We start from the raw sequence: 27,077 nt of genomic DNA on the forward strand, positions 1-27,077 counted from the left end.
TGCAAACATTCAACGCACAAGGAAAATAGTACCTTGAAGTCAAAGAGACCGTAACTCTGTATAAACTTAAGTTCATATGCTAATGTTTATGGCACTGCAATCAGATTTTTTTTCTGTAACGGTTTAGAAAAACTCAAAAACACTAAAAGGGGAAAAATTCATACATAAAACCATTTCATTAACACAGTAGGTTCCAACAGAAGCAGATTCAGATCATATTTGTAGATGTCTCTAAAGATGAATTTTCTAACATTATGATCTCTGTATAATAGCCAGAAAGCAAGACTGATTAGTGTTGACACGGTGTAAGTTGAATAAAATGCAAAAGGATGGAGTTTAATAGCATAAACAGCTAAGTAAAACAGATTCAAAAGTAACCCAAAGTAGTACTGAAAACAAGGAAAATAAAAAAGAAAAACAAAGACAGAGGAAATGTTGAGTATGAAAGCAGTATAGAAGATACCAGTGATATGCAAAAAAATTCAAAGACTAAGACCAGGCTCCCCTTGAAAAATGTTTTGTCAAGTAGCGAGAGTGCCATTTCCAACTGTTTAATGGGTTAATGCAAAGTTCGTTTGCATGAACTGCACAATGAATTACCATGTCACTTAATTATTATAATCAATTAAACAATGAGTTAACTCATGAGTATACGTACTTATCATTACTGCAGATCTATGTAAGAAAAGAAAACATGAAATGATTCCAAGATTCACATTTAGAGCACTGGAAAAGTAAAAACTTAAGACATACACTGCAATTTCTAAGCTGAACACACAGGTAGAACTTTTTAAATGTGAAATTATATACACGTCTTTTTAGGAATCTATCTATTAAGCTCAGCTTTCTACAAGTATTTTTAACATACTCAGCACTTAATCTACTTTTCAAACGACGGAACTTAAGCAAATATTCCAAATTTCATTAGACAACAATTTCAAAGTCGTATTGTTTTTCCCCCACCTCTAAATTTTGTCCAGCTGAAGATCCATATACAATTCTTCTCTTATCTAAGAATGGTCCAACTTCTTCCTTTTGGCTTCATGCAATGTCACTGTAATTTTGGTAACTTTTCTTCTATCATACTATGACAAGCCTTACTTTATCTGCTACACTTGTTTTTAAAAGCTTGAATAACTGTTTCTTTGCAATTCTCCAATCTAAAACTGAACCCAGTAGAAATTTTTGGTATTCATTAGACATTTATTAAAGGACACACAGATTGCATCTATCCACAATAATGTGATAATAATCACTACAGCATCTGTGGTGCAGGCTGGGGTTAAGAGACCCTATTACGTGACTTTAAAGCAGCTTTGTGTGGCTGAAGTTTGGGATCTAAAGGATCACCACATCTCCTGTCACAAGGAGAGGATACATTTTAAGCATCTAATCCCTGGATATGTTCTCAGCAAAACAAACATTACTTTCAACAAATTCTAGGCACCCTTCTCTCATTTTGCTACAAAGATGATTCCAGATACAGGTTTATCAGTATCATTTGCCCTTATCTGTAGAAATTGAGAGTTCTATCACTTTTGCCAGAATTTCCTATGTAAATAAATGACTGCCTTGTATTCACTTTTACATTAAAATTCAAACTTCGCATTCTTCACGTGAAGTTAGTGCAACACCTTTCACAAATCATTACCAAAGATATCTACTTCAAGTTATCTTGATTTTTTGGGGGGGTTATTTTTAATAATTATTTCTGGGGAGTATGATAGCATTACCTTCAATATCAAGACCTTACATAATGAGAAAACTTTCCCCCAACTGCCATTTCAAAAAAAATCTTTGCATTAAATCTCCTCTATTTATCTTACCAGTAAGGTAAGATGCAAATCACTGCATGAAAGGACAAATTCATCCTAGAGCTCTCGCTGTAGCTTTGTTTTTTCAGTTCTGTTTCACAAAGATTTTGAAACGATGTTATCTATCCTGTACAATACGTGAAACACAACTCCTTCCCCAGAATAATGCTATTATAGAAGAGGCTCTTTGCGGGTGACAAAAAAAAAAAGTCTTCAGGGAACCTTGAAAGATGATCTAAGCTGCTACAACACTGCAAATGGGAAGCAGGATCACACTAAGGAAGTATCAAAGCATTACTTTCTGAACTGTGTTTAGCCTTGAAACAGAAGTCTTCTGTACACAAAAGAATCTCAGAAGTTAAAGCCATTCTGCAGACAAAATCGTTTTTCCTAGATCTCTGAACACATGAAGTAACTTTCCCCTTCTATTGTCTTCATAAAACTATTCTTCTCCCATTCAAATCTGACAAGATAAACCAACTGATAAGAGGCAGCCCTGAAAGAAAGCTTCTTTGTCCACAGGAAAGTTATAGCAGTGCAGCAACAGTCTACAGGGATTGTAATTTAGGGAAACATAAACCTTGGTAAACCACAGAGCACTACACCCTCAAAATGCAATTCTCTAAGCCTTGGATTTCATGTTGTGATCAGGTTGCACGGCACAGAGACGAGACCAGCAGGCCAGGCAGCAGACAGGACACAGGGTTTAGAGCACTGAAATAAAGGAGAAAGAAAAACATCTTTTTCCGAGGAGAAGAGGAGAGTAGGGGAGAACAAAAAACAAACAAACAAACAAAATCAGTCATGTTCAACAATAATTAAACTTTCGGGTGCACGCAAAACTTGGAACAGAATAGAAAGATTACGGTTTTTGCTCTTTGTCATCTTCTCTGCCCCAGGAAGATTCCTGGACCTTAGTCTATTGCCCACAACTTAAAGTGACAGTCCTGGATGACTACCTATCTGGAAGTAGATGGCATTACACTGCATCATCAGTGCCCTGGACTACTGGCACTGTTCCTTATCTTAGAATCCAATTCATAATTTCCTATTTGGTTTCCAAATCCACCACAGACAGGTTCTGCCTTACCTCCTGCCCTCCGCCATTGACGCGCCTGCCCACTCACACCTCTCCTCCCTATCCTGACTTCTCACCACATCTCACTGCTGGGGAATTCCTCCTTCATCCCAGCTCCAGTATAAAGCCCAACGCACAAACCTCCGAGTCACTTCTCCTCCTCCAGCTGCTACAGATGATCATTGCTTCCCATGAGAAGTACTCATGATAAAACAAATAGAGGACACTACATAAGAAGTGCTTTGTGCTCAATTTCGTTAATCACAAAGCAAGGGTGAAACACAGCTGCTGAAAGATGCAATCCAGCTGCATGAAGCTTGACTACCTTACTCCTTAAATAGCCACAATTCTTCCCATATCAGACAAAAGCCATGTGGGCAGAGATGATGGGAACTGCTAGATTGAAACCAGCAAAGCACAAGATAAAAGTACTAGTATGGCCATTAAAATAGAGCTACACTCCACAAGCTCTTGGAAACACTAAGTAGAATAAAAGTTGAAGCAGAAATCCAGTTCTTCTAGGACAGGAAGTACTTAATCCAGAGCTGAAATACTAAATGTAGGTTTCCTGATAGAGTAATCGAGAAATGGCAAAAATTGTGAGAGGTATGCACTGAAATGGAATTTTCTTCCTTAGAATGAGGGCTAATATGTGATCAAATTACTGGCAGTAAAGGTTAATTGCTTCCCCCCCCCAAAAAAAAAAGTAGGGAAAGAAGGCTATATCAACAGAGATTACCACTTGCTATGTTTTTCATGGGACATTTGGCAACTCTTTAATCATTTATAATGATTTCATTTCAACATCCTCAATTACTAATATCTACGCTTTTAATGAAGATGGATTTGGACTGTAAGCTATTATGACAGTTCACCACCTTTTACAGGCTATGCTCAGTACAGCACTACTCCGCAACACAGCTTCTTAATTTTGCTATCAGTGTAATACATAGTAATAAGCTATTCAGTGGCTTAGCTGAAGGTAAAGATTAAAAGGGGACTCCTCCTATTTTAAGAGAGGCTGGAAACAAAATGTTTTATTTGCTAATACAAGTGCAGAAAAATTAAACTATTGCCATACCCAGAATGCAAAGCCTGACCATGTAGACACAAGAAAGATTAATAATGGAAGACAAGCATTGGCTCTGCAAGACCATAAAGGCTCTAGGGATAGAAAGGTGGTTACAATTTCTCTGGTCTTAAAATTGCATAGCTGAAAACTACCTCAGGAGGAACATACTGTCCCTAGCAATACTTGAGATGTGGCCACTTTGTTTATACAGGGAAGTTAAATTTAAGTTATATTTCAGTTATATTTAACTTGTTACGAATCTAGCTAGTATATGACTTCAGAGTTACTTATCTTCATGAATGTCAACACTGAAGAGTCAACAGTGCACACAGTAGTGACTTAAAAAAATTAAAACATTTAAAGTGAGGAATTTAGCTTGTTTTGTTTTGGATTTTTTGTTTTTATTTTGTTTTTAAAGAAAAAGAAGTCTTTTGCATTAAAAAGCAGTTTAGTGAGTATTTCCAAGCTCTCCAGAATCCAGGCAAGTTCTGTGGGACGTTAACTCAAACAAATGCAAAAACCAGCTGCCATGAAGAGATGACGCACGCTGATACCACAACAGCTTTCTTGGCAAAAGGAGCCTTTAAGCTTGTATTTGATGAAGCATCTCCTGATCTAGAAAGTCAAAGTAACACATGGCCTGCAGGCAATGGTAGTTCCACACCTAGATGACTTCATAAAAGCAAATGAATCAACCAAGAATGTTCCTCTCTGAATACTGTGGAATTAGGGTTACATGAGCAAAATCCACAGGCTCCATTCAGTACTATTTGTTACTGCCCTGTTCTATCCTATAGCTAAGACTGACTGAAGAGTACGGAAGCAAAGGTTTACAATTTTGAGAGGTATTTCCTAGACTGAAGTAGGTAAATTCTCAAGATGCTATAATCATTGAGAGAAATGTGCAAACCATCTGAATGTGAGTAAAATATACCATCAGTAGCACCCAGAATTTTCTTTTTGTTCTTTTAATGGCTTTCAATGTTCCACACACATCCATTTAGTATCACCTAGCATTATTTCCTGATATATTTTTACTAGACTATACATCTGCATATACACTTTCCAAATTTGGTGCATGCATATAGATGTGTACGTAAGCATATACATATATACATTCATATTTACATGTATAAAATGTATTTGAAGACATATATATAAAATCCTATATTTAAAACATTACACATACAGCCAAACATTCTATTTATTATATATCCCACTCTCTGTGAGGAATTATTCGATATCAGTCTTTAATGAGCTGGTAAAAAAAAGGGTCTTGGGATTTAAATTTTAGCTGTTGTAATGTAGGGATTCAGGTTTTACTCTTTTGTATTTAAGGTTTAGTCAACTTAAATGAGGCCAGTTTTAGTCTGAAGAAGCAAGAGTGCTGTCAAAGCATAATGAACACGATGCACAAAGATGAAGTATGCAGCTACTGGCAGCACTAGTTTGGCAGAGTTTATCCTTAATCTTTGCAACACTACAGCGAGCAATTTCAGTTTTGGCTATTGGCCAGGTATGCATGGAGAGTAAGCTAAGGGTCCTCTCCAGGTACTCATGCATTTGTGTCCAAGACCTGTTCCCTTGCCATTACTACCACCTACCAGCATGCCACCAGAACTTCATCTTTCCTCAGCCATACAAAAGAGAAGACCTCAGTCTTTTTCTTCATCTTTCTCAAAAAATCTACAGGGAAGATAAAATTTAAAATGCAACCAACCGGATGCATGATCACTCTCTGCATGGACTGCCTGAAGAGTTCAAATGCATGCAAGACAGCACCATTGCAAAAATATCTGCCAAGAAAAATCACAGAATTGCAAAAATATCTGCCAAATCTCTGCTGTTCAGACCTGAGGAAGACTGTTGCAAAGACAGACTTCTTACACTTTAGAAGGCCTCTCAATCTCCATCCCTCTAGTGTATTACAAAACAAATAAACAAGTCCTTCATTAAGCCTTCTGAACTGTACTTGCTAGTTAGATATGGGTTCAATGTATTCAGTTCTAGTGGCTGCCCTCACTTTTAAGCAATTTTGATCCATAATTTTTCTTCTTCTCACACAGGAGAAATCAGGAGAGTTTCAAGAAATCCGAGTTTCTTCTACAGAACTAAAATGTTGTATTTCTATCTGTTCTGTTCCTTCCTAAAACAACTGATTCAGTTTTAACTTGTTATAAATACTTAATTATGTAACATAAAAAAGAGTATTAAGCTAACTACTAACTCCATAGTTGTACAATATTCATAAAATAGCTGCATACAAGATAAAGTCTGTGGGCAGGCAGTGGACGCCAGACAAAAAGAATGCTCAGGATCATAAACCATCCCACTGCGCAATTCTGCTTCATTATCCACAAAATGCAGTTTTTGCATCTTCGTATCATACAACCTATTGAGAACACGCTGATGGGATCACTTAAATCCCACTGCTTCTTGAATTTCTTTTTTAATCTTATTTGCGTTCTGGGAAGGGAAATAAACCAAGTTATTAGGTGAACAGCACGTTTGCTATCATACTGAGATATTTAACTGAATTCTTTGATGCACAAATATTACTCTTTCAAAATAGAAAGAGAAGTAGGAAGCTAGTGCCAGAAGTAGAGGAAAAATACACAGGGCTGGCCTACATAATCACTAAGAATGATTATTCTACATAATTCAGGAGATGCAAAAAAGGCAGAAACACCTCACTGGAAAAAGAAATAATAATCAGGAACCACAGTGATGGGTTTATCATATTTAACAAGTGCTATCTTAAGGAAAAAAGGTGTCATACATACAAGATCAAAGCATCAGTAGTTTGGAGATGTTAACCAAATAAAGCAGTGCCTTGACTTGCATAGTAGATAACCCTGCAGAAACCATTTGCATTAGACAGGAAATACCCTATCTACTGGACTGCATGCCTGTCAAGGCTGCAGCACAGACAGCAGGTTTAAAACACAGGTCTCAATGTGCTCTTGGCCATCCCCAGCCGTTTCACCTCATATGGAGTGCTGTCTGCCAGGCTGGAGCATAGACACTCACAAGCAGCGCTTGCCCGCTGGGAGCAGCTTCCCAGTTTGGGAAGCTAGGCTGGTGCCCCGTGGCTGCTACTGCTCCCAACACCAAGAAGTCAGACTCAGGTGAGGAGGTAGCTGGGGGATCTCCTCCTCACCCTTCACCCCCAGCTGAAGTTAAGACACAGAGCAAGAGCCTTTTCAACATTTACACTGAACAGAACGGCCCATCTACAGGCCATTTTTACCCAGTCTGGCCCTTCAAAAAATCCAAACAAAACCAATAAAGAACCAGGTTCTGTTCCAGCCATGTTTCCTTTGAACAACATCCATCCAGACTTGAGAACTAACCACAGCCAATTCCCCAGGCCATTTCAGTACTGCAAGGGAGCCAAGCACATACCCTGAGTTTTAACTCCAGTTGAAACTGAGGCCAGCATAGTTCAGAATTAAGATAAAACATGGGAGTGCCTCCAAACTACAGACAGAAGACCTGTTTATCCAGATACCTACCATGCTGAAACCCTGTCCACCTTCTCCCTAGCTTTCTCATTCTGTTTTTCACTTAGACCTACCACCTCTTGGCCTTCTTTGCTTTTTCCTTGCTGGTGTTTATTCCCAACAACCACAGCTCCGAGCACCACTGTTCATAACTCACCATATATCATGGAATTAGCGGGCCAGGATGATAAGCCAGACAGACCTCCTCATAGCGTTGAAAGCATTCCCCAAAAAGCACGGAGAGTAGCTTTAGGGAGTGCTTCTCCTGGCCAAAAGAGTGTGCATGGTGTCAAAACTCAATAAAGTCTCAAAGGATTAAAGTCTGCCATGGTCTGAAATTATCACATGGTTATACATGCAGCCAGCCTAGAAAGTCTGGTGTCTCAGTAAATGTCTGGAAGACACTGATCCATTTCCAGTTGGGGGAAGGGGAGAAGAAATGATTGAATCTGCTTTGCTTCTTGCTACAGAAGTTGTGTTTCATCTTCCTTTCAACCTCCTCAATTTGTTTGTACCCTTCAAAATAATTTATGTTGCCAAGGCTACTTTCACATAAAAAGAATCAGAGGCTTATTAAAACAAAAGTCTACACAGTACACTTTATCACATGAAACACTGTCTGCTCTGCACTGCACTCCAGAGACTCTCCCCATGAGAAAAGCCAGTAAAACACAAGCTCCTAGAAATATTTTTCCGTACATTATTTCACAATTTTTTAGGACAGCTTTGAGCTTCCCCCCTCCGCCCTTTTTCCTAATAATCACAAAGAAATACAACTAAATTAATCATATCCTAAAATTCAAGGGTAGGAAATTGGGAGCTGCCTTAAGTAGAGAGATTTTACATAGTTTCACTTTTAAATCCAGTAGTTCTCTTCTGGTTTAACCCCTAAAATAATTTCTATTTATACCTGACTTCTTTCTCCTATAATTAGATAGTAACAATTCATTTTTACTCAAAGGAGTAGTGAGTCCAGACAGGACTGCTTCTTCCTTCCCTTGCTAAATTTGGTAGGTCTCAACCTCTCAAAAGTATGAAGGAGCACATGATGATTAAATGTGTTGTCTTTAAACGTTCAGCAAATACTACCAAAGATTCAAGGGGTGAACAAGTAAGACAATGCCAGAGCAATGCATCTGGCTGAAGAAAAACTACATTCCCAGATCAAACCTACTAGGAACAAGAGTCCGAATTTTTTCATTCCTACTTGGGCAGGATCCTAAAGCTAAAAGATACTTTTTCAAATCAATATTTAATTTCTGACTGAAAAGTAAAATACTTTCAGAATAACTGCTAAATAACTTACTCTCCCTTGCTAGAAAGGATCTGAGATATTAAGAAAGTTGCTAAAAACGTCTACAAGCCATCTGTGTCTTCATTTTCCTATTTTAAAAATAGAATTGTGCAAATTATAGCTTTTATTGGATCTTAAAGTACTTTGATTATTCCTAGCTCATTATTGATGCATATTCCTGGGAGACTTCTGCCTTTTCTAGAGTCATGATTCTTCTGAAACTGCTAGGCTTAACTTTTTAGTTAATTCACACCCAGAAAGATAAAGATTATAGCTCATCTGTAAATAATCACACACAAAAAGCAAGCCACACGTGTGGTGTGCATGCAAGCCTGTACATATATAACTTTAACCTTCTGGCAAAAGGTGATCTACAACAAGAACAGAAAAATTAAAAGAATGTTGAACTTATTTTTTGAAAAATGTTGCATGAGCCTCATTTCATTATTCAGTACTTCAATGCAACTTTTGCATGGCACCATACAACCAGGACTAAACAAAAAAGCAAAGTAGAGTTTAATAGAACAATAAACTGAAAGAAATTACCTGATATTAAAACAAAAATCTGGGAATTCACTCATAGGAAAAATAAGAAAAAAATAAATAAAAAAAAAACTTTCCCTTGTCTTTTCTCATAAATATTCTGACCTCACCTCTTCATCTGAAGAACAAGTTTAAGCAAATGACTCAACTATGGTTTGTTTCAAATTGTGTTACTCAGAGGAGAATCTTTGCCTTAAACCTGAAAGATGTGTATGCGTTTTTTAACACAAAGATTTTGGGAAGGCATGACACCAGTCCAGCTCTCAAATGCCACTGTTCTGTTTGGAGACACTTAGTTGGTGACACCTCCACCTTGACTGGCAGAGATGGCAGCCAGTATATTAGAAAGAGCCCTTCATCTCTCCTGCAAAAGGTGCCATAAGCATACTGGGCACACCATATTTCCAGTGTATTGGAGGAAGCAGATAACACTCATCCACAGATCCAGCCAAGTTGCCCTGGACCTTGCCAGACTCCTCACGAGGCAGCAGGAGAGCTGTCTGCCAAGGAAATGCCACCGCTGCTCTTCAGCGTGGGGGAACTGCCCAGCTTCACTTCACAGCCGGGCCTGGGGCGCCCCTGAGCTGGAAGCACTCCACCTCCATCACCTGAAAAATCACTTGTGGAGTAAGAAGGTTCACGAATACCAGCCCAGCAAACCCTGATGCCTCTTGTGCCAAAGCTCCCTTTTCTATAAACTTCACAACTTCAAGAAAAATACATAGTTACCAAAGACATGACAGCCTACACATGCACAGGCATAAGCAGGGTTCACCTGTATTCACCGAAATCACTGTTAATCCCACTTAAATACACAAGGCCTATCACCACTTAAGAAGCAAATGCTTCACACAGTTTTGAAACAGAAGCAGGGACACAGAGTGCTTCCCAGTGAAGGGGCATCTTCAAGCCTCCCATGTACTCCTGCCCAACTGCCGGTACCACACAATCTTTAACAGCTGGAACAATGGTGAAATAGTACAGCTGCAGGAGCTACCACCTTAAGCAACTTAATTCAGCAGAAAGTTTCTGAAAGTAGTTTCCGAAACAACAAAACCAAGAGACTTTCTTCTGTTGCAGCCCAGTCCGGGAGGGGGGAAGAGGGAAAAGCATTCAAGGATGTTAGTCTCCAGCAGACACAGTAAGCTGCAAGTCCTGAGCGCTGCCATTATTTAACCTCTTGAGAACCAGAAGTGAGGATACACATCCACACACTGGAAAGCACTGCAATGATGAAGTACAGTTGCCTACTGAGCATTTGACACGTGAGGGAAATGAGCTTCTACAGTACTTTGGCATTAACTGCAGTGGCTTCCCTCTCCTTTCCTCTTACAGATACAAAAGTTGCGAAAAATTTGCAATAAATGCTTAATTTTGAATTAAGCAATATGAGATAAGTTTGCACTGTTTCTTTAAATGAACTAATGCAAATAACAGGAAAATGGTCCTGTTCCTTTTTATTTCTGAACTTTTAAAAAAGGCAAGAGGCAAAATTGTATAACTGAAGTATCACACCTTCCATACAAGTAATAAACATTTTGCAGTTAATATTCTGTACTGTCTTTTGCTTGGACGTAAGTAGTCAGTAGTGTTTAAGCAGTTAATACACTGGAATTAAGGAAATAAAGAGAACACTCAAAAATAAAAAGTCACTACTTAGGACAAAATATGGCTGTTTGAGAACTATGCCATTTACTGGTTGGGAGCCTGAATATGGACAATTAAGCAAGAGACATTCAACCTGAAAACTACATCTGTTCCTGCAAGATCCTCTGGCAGCACCATCAGTGCCCCACATCTGAGCATGCACGCATTCACTGCGGGTCAGAAATTTAGTTTGCAAACAAAAGACCCCCTCTCTTTACTGAGATCCACATTCTCTTCCCTCCCGTTGTCAGCTGACCAAAAGTTTTTTAATTAAACCATAATTAAGCATCTAGAAGCATTATTTTCCGGGGGGGAGGGAGGGGGAAGTCCTTTCATTGTGCCCATTCAGCTGTTGGTGTCTGTTGAGCCTGCTGAAGAGAGCATCAATTAATGCCAGCTATGGTAGCTTTCATGAAGAGGCTGTTTGTTCAGTAGGAACTGGCCGTCTGCAAAGTCATGCTGAAATGTAAGCAACAAACACTCCATGGTCACAACATTAAGACATCACTGGACACATACGTGCAGCCAGTAAGGTGACATTCTCTATCAGTCATATGGAGCTATAATAAATTAGAGTCTTTTTGCCCTTGGAGTTCCCAAACGCAGCTACATCCTTTTAATAGCAAAACAACAAACAACCAATATAAGAAAACTTATACGTCTGGTCTTTTTTTCCAGATGAAAACTGAGATTATGTAACTGACATAACTGCTGATTATTATTTTTTATTTAACAAAGCTTCATGAGAAATTTAACAGAAAAAAAATGAAGTATGTGCTGGCACGTAGCTGACACCATTTACAAAACCATAGAAGCTTCATCAATCACTTCTTCCCACCACAAATTTTTATTAGATATACAGTATCTACGCTAAAGAGTTAGCTGTGCATCTATACTGGTAGAGTTACATGAGCATATTCTCCCTTCTACAGACATAGTTTCATCATAGGGTAAAAGTCTTTCACTGGTTCAGATCTTCCCAGATGGAAATAAAAACAAGCCATGAGAATACAAACTTTTTCAACTCTAATTGTGTACTAACAAAGCTACGTCAGCAAAATTAACTGACTAGCTATAGCTCAAATAATTACCACTGTATAAAACCCCGTGTGTAGACTAGGTCTGGGACCAAACTTCAGCTCCACACAGCAGTACACCTACTGAGGAAAGCAATCTATTACACATGCAGATCACACCACTTTGCTGCAAAGTCACAGTGAGGTAATTGGAAACGTCTGAATAATCTCCAGTAAAGCAATTCAAACATCTCCAGGCATAGTCATCAGCGGGGATGACAACACAAGGCTTCTGACATCCACTCACTCTCTTTATTTTTTTTTGGGGTAATGCTTAATCATCAAGCACCACACAAGCCAGGAAAGATCAGACGATTTATGTGTTTCAGTTTACTGCCACAGACCTGGCACTTACACATACAGGCACATTTATACTATTAAAAATAGTACGGTGCAGTATTAAAAAAGTTTCAGTGGCGTACGTTTCAAGTGACTGGATTACTCAAACAGTGAGGTCAGAAACAAATTATCTAGGCTGTCCTAAATAAGTACTGATAAAGCGTTCATGTTATGCCCCTAAATGTTCCCTTCCCCCTGACATACTATGTCACTTCAATGATCCAAGTATCCAAATCTCTGAACCAGAAATATTGTACAACTTTAGAATCCCTTAAGCCTATCTAAGATAGGTTGTCTGGAGAGCAAAACACAATAGTGCTGGGCTGCAATCTCTTACACAGGCTCCAAGAAAAGAGGACACATTATTCAGGGAAAGGGGAATTTTTCTTCTCTGCAATGTATACTTCAAGCTCTTTCCCACAACTGGTGACCCAGCACAACTATATCTGACCTTAAATTTATCCACATGGTTATGTCTAATAAAAATCCGCTCAGTGAAACTGGAAAATGAGTAGCATTTTCCCAGAAAAAAAAAAAAAACAGTACACATTCAACACTACTAGTCTCCAAGTAGAGCTCTAATGAAATGAAATGTACCCCCAGGAATTTATCTGGTCCACAAAATCCATCCATACTTTGCCTTTACCAAGATTTCTTTCTGTGAGTAATGTTTTACAGAAACCTGGAATTTTCAGGATCAAGTAAGCTTGATTCCTCATTTATAGTTCTCTTGATCCCTTCAGTGGCCAGTAACACCCTGTTTTCTCATGAAAATCCAAGAATACAGAAACAAGGCAAAATGACAATTTAAAATTAACTTTTATCCCTAGTATACATTTCTATACTAGACTTAAATCTGTACAATAATACAGTATCCCACAAGAATATAGACAAAAGACTAAAAGTCCATCTTAAACACAGCACAGAGTATACTAGCAATTTATGAAAACAAATTTTGCATATACTTTGCCCTGTAAAAATATCCATACCAGGAAAGGAGTGTTTTACTACCAAAGTAATGTACTAATTGCTCACAAATAGAAGTAGGTCACAGAGGATTCATGAAAGCAAATACCAGTGACTCAGTGCAGAAGAAAAAAGAAAAGGAAGAAAATGAGTGCAAGGCTAATGATTTATAGTGTGCAAATAGCTATGAGCTAATATTGTGAAAAGGAACAATTTCACAACGAAGATTTGCTTAATTCACCCTAGTGTGTCAAGAATGAAGTATCATATAAAATGATTAGTAAAGCAACATCCACTGCAGAGACAAAAAAGCAAGCAGTGATAATTATAGTTAACATTTTAATTTTGAACACATCAGTTAACTTACTGTCCACAGCTATGGAAGCCTACAACATACCTGATGCAACAGCAGCAATAGCTTTAAGTGCCAGATCTAGCAGTGCTGCTGGTAGTAACAAGAACAACCTGAAATGCTACAGGAAATACTGCCTGTCGAACCATGCAACACAGGATGGCACACGTCTGTATTAAAACTTATCTGTTTAAACAGTATCTGCTCCAATACAAGCAGGATTGCAGGCAAACAAAAGGAGAGGAAACCAAAGAGAGTGCATTGTCAACTGTTGCAACCGTGTGATGTAGTATGTGCAGTTATTCTTCAAGTTCTAGCTTCTGGATTCATCCAATGAGTCGAGAACTCCAAGTTTTTGGTGTTTGAGGGTAGGGTTTTGCTGTTGTTGGTTTTAGTTTTTTGCTTTGGGGTTTGTTTGGTGATTTTCTTGGACGTTCATGTTTCAAGCCCTATTTTGGCAATGGAGAGATTTAACATGAACCCTAAACATCTAAAAACAGACAAAAATTAACTTTTATCCATGAACGCTTCCACACTGGAAAAGAAAGTGCTAAAATCTATACAGCAGTAATGAATTCCAAATAAAAAGGAACGCTGGCTTGGACACACACAACAAAGTTAAACAGTGCAATTCACTGTACAGTCTTTCTTCTTTACACAACGATCCCTGCAAGAATTCTAGTATTACGTAGTCAAAACAATCTCAAGACTTCATAATGCTGCAAGACCAGATCTATCTGGCTTTTTAACTTCAGTTAGAATTCCACCTTGGAGCAGCAATGTCTGGGACAGCAGAGACATGATGGTGGAAAGAGTAAGAGGAGAGCTGAAACTCTCCTACAAAAAGTGATTTTACCTAAGTCTTCATTGTTTATAAACTGTTAATTACACAAAAGCTGTTATCTCAGACACGAGCAATGTACTTAAAAGAAAAATTAGAAGAATTCTCACATTTTTTGCTTCCAAGGATTACAACTGTTTTGAATTAGAATTTGTGCCTGTGACTTATGTTGCTTTTAGACCTAAGAAACACTCCATAATGAGCAAATTTCCCCCTTTCCACAACTATGTCTTGAAGTACCACTACATCACATTACATTCCTCAAATTCTCTAGGACACAGTACTATGCTAGCAATTAACTTTTACATGGACAAAGCTAAAACCAAGACTGTCCACACACTTCTGTAAGCTGTACTGCCACGAGGTTACACTGTCACCATTATTATTCTGAGATTCACACCAGTGATTCCACCACAGAAAGCAGTCTTGCAGATTACCAGTCATCTCAGCAGCATGGATGAAGAGAACTGGAAGTCCAATCTACAGTTTAAGATGAATTCAGTAGTTTTAACACACAACTACTCTGTTCCACTGAAAACTTGCTTTGGCACAAATTCCACATACTGTCCGTTTGATGTAATGGAGACAGGTTCAAGTGGAACTACGACACATAGCATTCTGTGATCTTCTAACGTTCTCAGTAGTAAAGAAGAGCATGCTGAGAGTTTGAACATTAATCCTTCATTTCCTGGATTTTGCAAAATAGAAGCCCCAAACCTCTAATTTGGCTCAGTGGTTTAATGAAACATTAGAATTTCTATTAACCTAAGCTCTAGCTCAGCTTCTCAAATAATCATTACAAATGACCTCAAACAGACTACACTGAGCTTGAAAGCCAAATGTAGGTATATACCTGAAAGACAAAATAATGTCAGTAAAAGGCACTTCCCCAAATGTCTTGAATATAAAAGAGTAGAGACATTCGTTGGGACTATTCTTTCTTCAAATCATAACTGCAAAAATTACCACTACCCATATAAACAGATTTTACCTTTGAAGACATAGATTAGAAGATAAACCATTCACATAAATCAATGTTAACACAATTACATGCTTTTAATAATCTCCTTTCTACAAATGCATAACTAAACATTAAATCAAAATGATTTTTCAGTCTTTCAAAACCTCGAGAAAGTCTGTGCAGATAATGGTAGCACACAGAAGGGCTGGGCAACTAGCCTGATGTACATATGGGTGTGTGACCAATTAAAAAGTGACTGATTGTTTTCTCAACCTCGCTTAAATTGATTACAGAGCTCTGAGTTGTTTTTATGGTGATGTATAATCTCTTGCCTCATTGTGACTAGCATAAATTTGGCTGATACAAGAAAGTAATGACAATGAAATTTTAAAAAGTGACCAACAAAAAAACCCCCAAGACTCTAATTGGTAAACTGGCATTCAACAATTCATATTTCCTCCCATAATTTGGCAAAACAGCAATGTAATCTGATCATCTCTTCCTTTCAAAGTCTTGCATTACATTTCACTCGACTGTGGAAACTGTTTACTGATTGACACAGATTTCTTCATATTCTTCAGAGAAATAGCATACCTCGCTCTCTTAATTTTTCTTTACTGATTTTTTTTCACCCAGAAAACAAACTCAAACACAAGAATAGCAGCTTTATACCTATTTAACATAGGAGAGGTACAGTATCATTTTGCAAAAATCTGCTAAATGCCCAAGAGTTTTCTGTAGGACTGAAGCTGGACTGAACATTACATTACTGAGACTCATAGGTTTGATATTACAGCTCGGCAGATAGTCACTGAAACGTCACTCACTCAGAGCTCTAAAAACAAGTTATGGTAATAATTCCAGAAAATAACATTCTGTTTTTAAATTCTGACCATTCAGTCTGTTATATTAGCCATGTCTTCAAAACAGATAATGTAGTCACTCTCTCCAAAGGATAAATTCTGGTCTTCCTATTCACTAATCTCTCCCGGCACACTTTATCACTGTAGAAAAGTAGAAACACGTCATTCATCGGTGGTGGAGACAGGAATCATGCTGCAATGTGATACAAAGCTACATGTCATATCCTTGCAAGTCTACCTTTAATAGTCCAAATGCCTGTAGCCATATCACCTCGTGCTGCGATTTTGTCACATCTCAGGCTACGCGGCATTAGGCTAACTAGCTGCTGCAGGAAATGATGATGAACTCTGAGTCAGAGCTAAGCACTGCTCCCAGTATGGTGCTGCAGGGCACAGTGCTGTTTTGCAGATGAATCCGGGCTGCCAACCACGTGAGATCATTAGAGATCACTGCTTTTGGTAAGCGTAAGGGTAGTGAAGTGCGCACTTGTGAAAAAACCTACTGAACATTCAGGAACCCAGATCAACTGAATGTGTCTTCTTCAGTCCTGCGTTGTTCTTCAAGATATCAACAAGCCAATTAAAGAAAAAGTTTAATCATTTTGACAGCATATTTGTGTTAAGCAAACCCCTGGTTACCTTAAGCTTTTTTCTACCAATGCTTAATTTAAAACCAGCATGTCTTTCAATGGAATCAAGCCACTGAAAACTACCCAAACTAACAAAAACAGGTCTGTTACATTCTATGTATATACCATTCCATCATTCAAGAGAACTTAATATCACTGACAATGAAGTGCAACAAGGATGTTTTGAGATTAAGTTTAGCGACACGTAATTATCCAGTTTAACAAATAAAATTCTTACCAAATCACAGGCCAAGTATAAAAACTAAGTAAATTATACTGATAACCTCTTCAGAAGGTTACCACCACTGAGTATGCAAAGAAAAGCATGGAAGTTCACTGATTTTGTTGAAGTGAACAGGTGGTGTGTGGCCACAGTACATATTAAAAGTTGGATTTTTACACTCAAGCAACTAAACCATACCCTCAAGATACATACAAATATTTTCAATAGAAAAAGTACTCACTATAGTTCAATGCTGTCATTTTATAAATTCAGTGTGCTGGGAGAAGGAAAAAAAAAATCCAATAAGCCTTAAGCAAAACTATTGTCTTAGAGTGTTTACAGTAAGGTGCTTTCCAGCTTACTTCAAACAAATCAAATCAATTGAAATTAATCATACATTATACATTAGGCACTTGCTTGAAAATCTCAGTAACCACTAAACTCACCAATTACATTAATGCTGTTGTACATTTTCTATTCCAATATTAAAATGCAGCAAGTATGTGAAAGAATAATCTGCAGCTTTTATTTTCTACCTGTCTTTTTTCTTCTAGAAGGACATACGGAAAGAGAAGATTGTAGGTACTCCTCTGTATGTCCCTATAGCCATGTGGTATTCCTCCCAGCCAAAAAAACCAACTATACCACTACAGGTAGATACAATGGTGCTTTTTTTTGGAAGTCTTTGAAATAAATAATAATCTATTTGAGATGTTCTTACTCTAGATTTTATCTAAAACTAAGTAATGACCACATTTTTTTGGTTGTTGTTCGAAACTAGACAATGATTTCAGACTGTAGCCTTCCTCCTTTAGGCTGCAATGGAGTCATCACTTTGCAGAAACTCTGGAAAACTGGAGTAGGCCAACTTTGTTCCAGGACTTCCAAAGAAAGACTGTTTTGAGGGAAGATCTGTCATAAATGAGAAAACCCCACATTTTCTGCTCTCAAGAACAAAACTACTTGGACAACATGTGAAAGAGCCCAGTGGTGAGAAGCATTATTACTCCTTATGTATGCAATAATGCTACGAGTCCTCATTGTTCTAGACATCATACGAACCCACCAAATGACAGCCTCTGCTGGAAAGAGCTTACAGTCTGAAAACCCAGGCATAACACATAGATGAGACAAACATCTCCGACAGGTTAGAATAGGGTGTGGATGAAGTAAGGTGACAGAAAAGGGTGTGCTACAATTTTTGGCGATCAGGAAGAGTAATCACCTCACTACTCATCCAGCCCATTAGCCCATTAGCTAATTTAAGGTTTCTATTTGCATCACAGCAGAAGTATGCCTGAAGAAGTGATGTGCAGAAAGGATAAAACCACTGTTTCTGCAGTCTCTGCTTTTGTTTGGAAAATGTCTTATGCCTTGTGAACACCACTATCAAAGGATTCAAGAAAAAGAAAAAATGTGAGACTGGTCCAAAAATCTACTTCAGTCCTCTCATAGACGTAGCCAAGTCACAAAGCCAGGAGCAAATTTACCTTCCACATCAGTTTCCCTTGTTCTGCAAGATTTTTATGAGGCAACAGTAGTCCTCACTTTTGACAGGACAAGAATCCATTGCTTAATAAATGCAGAAGTCAGTAGATTAACGGGAGTGGTTCTCATAAAACAATGACAATTAAAAAACAAATACCTTAAAAACAAAAAATCTGATACTGCACACTTCTTATCCTAAGAACATAAAGCACCATATTCCTTCCAAATCATAAAAGAATTATATTTTAACTGCTTGGACTTCTACCATACTTGAAGTGGAAGTCCTATACTTACTCGCCTTCACTTGTCTTGAACAGTTGCGCTGATAATGTTTGCTGCCTTTGCCCTCAGGATGGCTACCGTGTAGTGATAAGTGAAGTCATGGTTTATGAAACTCATATGTTTATGGAATCTTAGTATCTACCAGAAAGTGGTTTTGTAAAAATACAGTTTGCAGAGAAGAAAAAAATTATTTTTAACAGCACAGATCTGTAAACATGTACGAAAACTAGAATGAAAACTGTGTCTCCACCCTTGCTTTTGATTGTGCGGTATTAATGCGTGTTGCTACTGTGCCTCCAAAGAGGCCACTGCATAATGCAGAACACTGAGCCAGTTCTCAAACTCTAATCCCTCCTCTGACATCAGCAAGATCTATAACTAAAAAACATTTTTTCATATGAGCATTTCCATAAAATAGGGTAATTACACTGACTTTCATATTTTTGTATCTTCTGTTACAAGCATGTTTAATATGTGTATTTTTATTAGAATAGCAACACCTTTGTGTAAAAAAAGAATAATGCTTAAAATGTAACGTCATCCAAAACCTGGCAGATATTCTAATATTCTACACACATACACTATACCTGTACTAAAACTATGTTCAGCAACATCTCATTTCATTTGAGTGCTGGATTTCTAGTATGCACTGGGTGTTCCTGCCACTTACGATGTTCCAGCTCCTGGACACTAGTGTTCTGATGGTCGGTACTGCATGCGCTTTACTGCATTCCTGCACTGTATTTTGGAATGATCCCACTATGTACCAACAAGATGAAACCTGGGAGCAGCTCTACAGATCATTTCTTGGAGTCTACATGAACAAGACCAATGGGACACTTTTGCCTCCCAACTGCACTACAGTCTTACAACAGCACCTTGACAGGACATGTTCCTTCATACAACTCCCTCACACTTCCATCTTTTCAGTCTGGCTCACTCAAAAGAGAAAAGCAGCACATGAATCCCCCCACCCATGTCCTCACACATGCCCAACCCTCCTACAGGGACCTGGGCCAAGCGCTCCCAGCATGGACAGAAGCCACACCATGCTGTAGGCCCGTAGGCCAGCTTCCTGGGACAGGTGCCTTTTAGAAAACACAACGTTATTGTTCCATCGGTATGACTTGAAGGGAAAATTCATTTTTTCATACCAATTAATGAAAATGCAGACAGTCCCTTGGCCCTCTCTTCAGATTGTTTCCTTCTATTAATATCCATCTGTTGACCCTTGGACTGGATTTAGGCAGTCACAGTCCCAAAGACCATACAGAACATTTTTTTATGTTTATAAAAAGACTGGCCCAACGTCTCCAAGGCCATTACTAAGGTTAGCGGGAGAGACAATAGCATCAGCAATAAATTAGTAGTGGTAAAACACAGCTCACTTAAGGAACAACAAGAATCAAAAGAAAGCTGGACAAAACAGTGGCAAACCTTTCAGATTTTCTCAAACTTGTCAATGATTAAACAAACACATTACCTTGACTGGGAAGGCCAAATTACTAAATCTCTAACACTATTACTGTGTTTTGTTTCCTGTAGACTGTCAGAGTAGGTGATCCTACTGGTTTCTTCTTGCATTATAATTTATGAATCAGAAGAAGGAAACACATGATGGTTAAAAGGTATTAATTTATAGATAATGCTGAATGCTTAGGTCTGACCTACACAAACAATTTGCATATTTAATAAAATAACCTAGTATATTCATATGCTCTAGTATGTTTTGTATTTCCTTTGAAACATTTCCTGTACAGAAAAGGAAAAAAAAAAAAAAAAACCACAGTTTGCTCTTCTAAGATTTGAGGAAGACACGTAAGAAAAAATGTGAAGAAACTTAATTTTCAAACTCAAAAAAAAAAAACAGGAAGAAGTTTCATTTTTTGGTTTTGAATTTTTTTCCACCAATAGAAATCAAAGCTTTGCAAAAGATGATAATATTTTGACATTTGGCAAGACGAAATAGCACATGTGAGACACAATCAAGCAGGAAGGAAAAAACTAGACAGAAGTGTATTTCCCAACAGAACTCATGTTCTCTCATTAGTCATAGGTCACAGATGGGGAGCAGATGCCTCCAAACACAACAGTTCAATCATCAAAACATGGCAGAAGGGCCAGGGAAGAAGCCAAATCACCAAGCCTCAGGTAAGGGAAAAAAAAAAAATACAAGCTTATTTACAAAATGTGTTACATATTTCCTTTGTCCATTATGTGGGGGAAGCAAAAGGAAGATGTTCTGGTAAGACTTGATGGTAAAGTGAACTGACATAATCATCCTTTTGCGTGGGGTGTTCGTAGACAAGGTGAATAGAGCATATTGGACTTGTCTGACTGCCTTTGCTTCTACTATTACAGCACTTATGGAAATTCCCTTGACATACCCATGCGTAAGAACAAGTTAGACAGGCCGAGACTCAATGAAAGAGCAAATTTGTAAAACAAATATACACAATCTACTTTTTATTAGTTAACTCTGAGAGGGTTGACAGTATTATTACAAAGGATATTAGTTAATGATGACTTCTCACTGAACAGCATTGTCAGATGAATGAGTTAATGTTCAAGCAGCCTCCTTCCAGTTTCCATAAAAGGGAATAAAAAAAAGCCATGTGTTGATTTACATTATGAAAACTGTCCTGAGAACAAATTCTGGTAAACACCAAGGCATCTGTTGGTAGAAACATAAGTCTGATTTTTTCCTATTTTCAGTATCTAACTTCCATTCCATCAAGATCTGGATTATTATTTCTATGTTTGAACTATGTTAAATCTGTAAAGATATATTTATCAACTAAAAATTCTGATAAAGATTTTTGCCTTCTCTCAGTCAGCATGGGCTGTAACGAACAGGAAATGTCCACGACTGAAGGCAGAATTTCACTCTAGATTGCTAGGCTCGTTGATATTAAGCTATATATTATTAAATTAAATCACGTATCTGTTACAAATAATTCTGTCAAGAGAAGAACCAGGGAAGCTCTGTCTTCTATCATTTCATGTTCTCTCATTGAATCACAGCACTACATCTTCTACAATCCTCATGCAAAATTTTCCTCTCGTGTTACATTCACTCTCCACACTCCCTTTGGGGTCACCTTCCCTTACTTTTGTTTAGCTATCCAGAGTGCAAGAGATGCTTCTTGCAGCCACTGCAATGCCATCTCTGGGACATTTAGCCAGAATGCCACCACCTCTTGGCTGGAAGAAGGCCCTGCCTCCCAGTTAGAGAGACGTCTGTGCGTCTCATCAGGCACACCACCAAGTTCTCATGTTCCATTAGCATTTGGCTTGGGTTTGAGGACAGGAGGTTTTGGGGCTGAAGTATATACTTACAAAATATGCTATTCTGAGGACTACACCTTTCTTTTGTTTTCTACTTTTAAGGTTTCTGTGCATTTTTATGTAGGAATACCTTTCCAGAGAATTCCAGCAGCTCATCCAAGAAGTGATAATACCAGCTGCCCAAAGAGAACTTTAAGAATAAGAAGAATTTAAATTAGAAGCTGGTTCATTATACTCATTTATCAAAGGAAGCTCAGCTAGTTCAAACTACTGTACCCATCTTCCCTATAACAACTTCAAGATTTAAAACTGAGCATCAAAACATCATATTTAAATGTATTTAAAAAACAAAGTAGAGGCTTCTTATAGAAATCCATCTTTTATTAATAGCTTTAATAAATAAAATAACTATTATAATAAAACTCCTCTCTCCCAGGTATGCATGCAAAAAAAGCAAGGGTCAAGAAAGCACTGGAAGTTGTTCCACGTGGGCAAGTCTATCTCCTGTGAGAAGTGGGATTCTGTTCAGAAGCCTGTGCCAAATCTCATACAGGATGGGGACCCAGCAGCCCAGAGAGGGAAGACTGACTACAGTGTTCCCAAGTGCATGCAGGAAAAGAGCTGGGGATAAAGAAAAGTCTATCCTCCTTCACTGTTTCAGTTATGAACATCTTGAGTGCTACTTAAAACAATCATGGACAAAAAGTACCAGCATTCAGACAAAGTAACTTTTCATTTATTAGCTCTCTCAACTTGAGCTCCAGATGAAACTGATATCCATAGAATTACCTCCAAAAAAAAAAAAAAAAAGATTACTATGAAGTGAATCCTTCCCCTATTTCTTAAGGGAAAGAGAGATAGATATCACAGTTTTTCACAATGTAAATGCTATACTAGTTTGAATTAGTCGAGTTCAAAAAATTCAAAGAAATAAACCAGCTTCTTCCAGTGGTGGAACAGAGCCGAGAGTCTTGTTCAACTTGGGAAGACAAGCGTCATTTCCCAGAAAGAAGATTATAAATGGCCGCACTTTGGGAATTTTCAAAACCTACAGTACAAATGCATACTATAAACAGCATAAATACCCTTGTAGATGGAAAAGCATCTATCCTATTTATGCTTAGATGTGCCTTTGAATAAAGCACAAGTAAGAGAAATACGTTTTTCCGATTGTTGAACTGACCTCATAGTATCAATCTCATTCAGCTTCTCAACAAGTATTATTTTACAGCTACTGCTTGAGTATTTATGTATACAAATGTCTGTGTACCTTTATGTGTGTGTATTTATTTACAGTCTGTACAGGTGTATACATATTTACTGACACATATGAAAATAAATAGAAGATATTGGTAACATTTCCTCTCCAACCTTGCAACAGGTAAGTTTACATTCATGCAAGTCCCCTGAAAACAAAAGATAGGAATTTTGTCAGACACATAAAAAACATTCAGACTGATGCATTCCCTTCTTGACACACACAAAAGAAACAGTTTGTTTTACAGCCACCTTACTGCCCTGAGAGAAATAATGTATTTTTTAAACTCTGCAATACAATACTACAATCAAGCCCTAAGAGAACTGAATTATTTTTATTTTTATTTATTTTTATTAATTTTTATTAAACTGAATTATTTCAATGCATAATGCTTTGCATTATTATTTGTTTCAGCAAATTAAGCAGCATTAGGAATGGTATTTCTTCAATGATCAACACCTTTGACTTTACATAGGACTACCTTAGTTTACCCACCATTAACACAGATTTTTAAAATTGCTTACAAGTAAACACTCATATAAACAATTTTTTTCAATACAACTGAATACATGTATCCTTGATTTCCCCATAATTTATTTGGATGTTAATAAATACATTTTAAATCGGTCTAGTCAGAAGTGATCACGTACAAATAGCCATTTTCCTACCAGTAAGCAGTGCCTCATTTGCCATCACCTTCAACATTTTTGGGGGGGGGGGGGGGGAAGATCCACTAGTGGGTAACTTCTTAACAATTTTTCTTTAATGTATGACTTTAAACCTAGGTTAAAGCCAAATGATAGAGATCAAAAGCAGGCTATTACATGCTAGAACATCTACATAATTACTGCATATGCAGAAAAAAGAATGGGTGGGATAAGGAAATGGCAGCAGTTTTTACTTTCTAATCACCAAACTGAACATGCCAGTATTGCATGGGAATAACAGATTCTTCTTACAATAATAATGATTATCTTTCAAGAACAATAGAGCATGACGGTTTTCCTTACTCCTAAACAATTACTTAGGCAAGACCACTGCTAACTGAAAGAAAAGTGTGAAAAAGCTGATATATTTACTCTGGCATGACCCCAATATTTTTGTACTCATCTGTCAGTGGCAGGAATACAAGAAACACAGTTTGTAGTTATGAAGTCTCTCTATTGGGCAGATCAATCTGGGAATTGTTCTGGTTTACAGTACTTCTAAGATACGTTTATATTTACTGGGAACCAAGCCAAAAGGAGTTTTCTAGTTCACTACTATTCAATTTGGTTGGAGCACTTTAAATAAAACCACAAAACTGACCTACCATAAGATTTAAGGCTGTACTGGAAGTGTGGGGGTTTTTTTTTATCTCAGCTTTATTCAGGTGGAAGAGTCTGCTGAAGTAAATCTAACTAATACTACTATGTATCAACAGTATATAGAATATGCACTGCTACAAAAAAGACTGAAACACTAGTGCTGGCAAGTACGTGGTCTCAGAAATGAATAGAAAAATGCCAAGTATATTAAGCATGAGTGATCTCCTTAAATGTCTCTATCAGTGTCCATTTAAGACACATGAAAAATCAAATCAAGTAACCACGCACAGTGTTATGCAGTAGACCCCCACATCAGATGAAATTCAGAGCCCAATATATGACACTTGCATATTACACCTAGGCACAATTTTATGTATTAATACTATATATACTTGTTGGGGGCTTTAAAATTTCACAATTACTGCAATCAGTGAATTTGCGAAGGTTCAGAGGCAAAAATCAGAGGCAAAAGGTTCCCAAGAGAAAATCCAGGAGCCATCACTGAATGTGACACACCTGCTGAATAAGGCTGAATCAAAGAAAAGTGAACTTCCTGTTTTTCCTCAGTTTGAGAAATACAGTACAGCACATATGCATCTGTCCTGTTGCCATCACAGTGTTCCTTCCAACAAATCTACCTCCTACTAAAACTTTTTCTAATGACACGTAACATGACATCCTGATCCAGGTCTATAGCCTACAGATAACGTGGCAATATACACAGAAGAACTGCATGCAACATTAAGCAGTTTTACACCATTATTAAATTAGGGTGACACATTTAATAAGCTTCATTAAAAACATTCAACCTACATCAGTTAGCAGTATCTTCATATTCTAAACACACTGGCTCAAAATATTGAATGATTTCATGTGTCATAACTAAACAAATCATTACCACTCATAGTTCCTACTTTGTAAGCCATGTACACTGACACGTGTAACAAATTCAGGGGGAACCTACCCTGAAATCAACTTACCTGACCACCATTTCCAGCTTTGACAGAGAACTACCAGAGGCAAGCCCATCAATCAGTATGTGCAGCCACAGAAGTAGGTACACAGCTTACAAGTTTGAAGCTCTCTGACAAAGGTGCAGCAGAAGAGGCAACTATTAACCACTGCATGAGTGAGCTCCTGTGTGCTTAAAAATTACATTTGAGAAGGATCAGTCAACTTCTAATACAGTAAGAACTGTAATGGCTCTGTAGATCATCAATAGCAGATGTAAGCCAAATTCAAACAGAGTGGGAGGACTGAATCTCTGTGTAAGGTGCTCGTATCATGGAATGTGTCCCAACAACCACAGCTCATGAAGGGACATCTGGACTACTGTCCTTTTGATTCCCTGGGTAAGAAAGACAAAGACTGTCTTCTACTGTGTAACAGCAGACACTAACAACAACGGTGGGAAAAAAAAAAATTACAGCTTCTGTCAGCATGTTCGAGCACTTTCCAAAGTGCTTCTTTTCTATTTTGCTCCTATTTCAGCTTTCCTCAAGTTTTCTACAGTTGAGATCCTTTGGTCAAATCCTAAAGATCTTGACTCAACTCTAACAAAATAGCATTTTTTCAGAGTAAAAACTAAGCGAAAAACAGGAATATGATCAGATGAATCCTCACCAGTCTGGCTGAAGCTAAGAAACAACAGTGACTCATTGGAGAAAACTAATCATTGCCAACATTCAGATTGTAACCAGAACTTGAAATACATTAATTGCTTGAACAAAAAGATTAGCTAAGTAAACCAACCAGAATAAAAACAACACATTCACTTTGACAGTGAGACTGTAAGACTATCCCCCTAACACACAGCCCTTACTGTGAATGAAAGGAAATATAATTACCAAGATACATTAACACTCCACTATGTAGCACAGAAAGCCATGGGATCATTAGTCCAATAGATTAACTTCTAACAAAACATATTTAATGATAATGTGTTCTGAAAACACAGATAGCCTGCAAGGACATATTTCTTATTTCCTCCAGTTTTGGGATAACAATCTTCTCTTAGGATAATACCTCCCTCTCTCTTGCATGTAGGAATCAAGAAGGTTGAAAGCAAGGAAGAGGTAAAGCTCTTCAACTCACCACACTCCAAAACATACATTGAAAATAACACAAATACAGAAAAAAGCAATCCTTTTTTAACTTTTAACTGATGGTTACTCCTATGTAACAAACGTAAAATAACTCAAGTTGGAGCACTGACAGATTCAGCTGGCATTAACACAATTATACTTCATTTCT

The 27,077-nt window shown here is 37.7% G+C and overlaps 1 protein-coding gene across 8 annotated transcripts in view; it reads right to left on the reverse strand.

Moving 5' to 3' along the window:
• The window catches only part of MAST4 (microtubule associated serine/threonine kinase family member 4), a 307,392-nt gene that overhangs the window by 82,519 nt on the left and 197,796 nt on the right, over nucleotides 1–27,077 (reverse strand). The window lies entirely within an intron of this gene.

This window comes from Nipponia nippon, unplaced genomic scaffold (genome assembly GCF_047370975.1).
Source record: "Nipponia nippon isolate SJK-2023a ecotype South Korea unplaced genomic scaffold, ASM4737097v1 scaffold_8, whole genome shotgun sequence".
Lineage (NCBI taxonomy): Eukaryota > Metazoa > Chordata > Aves > Pelecaniformes > Threskiornithidae > Nipponia > Nipponia nippon.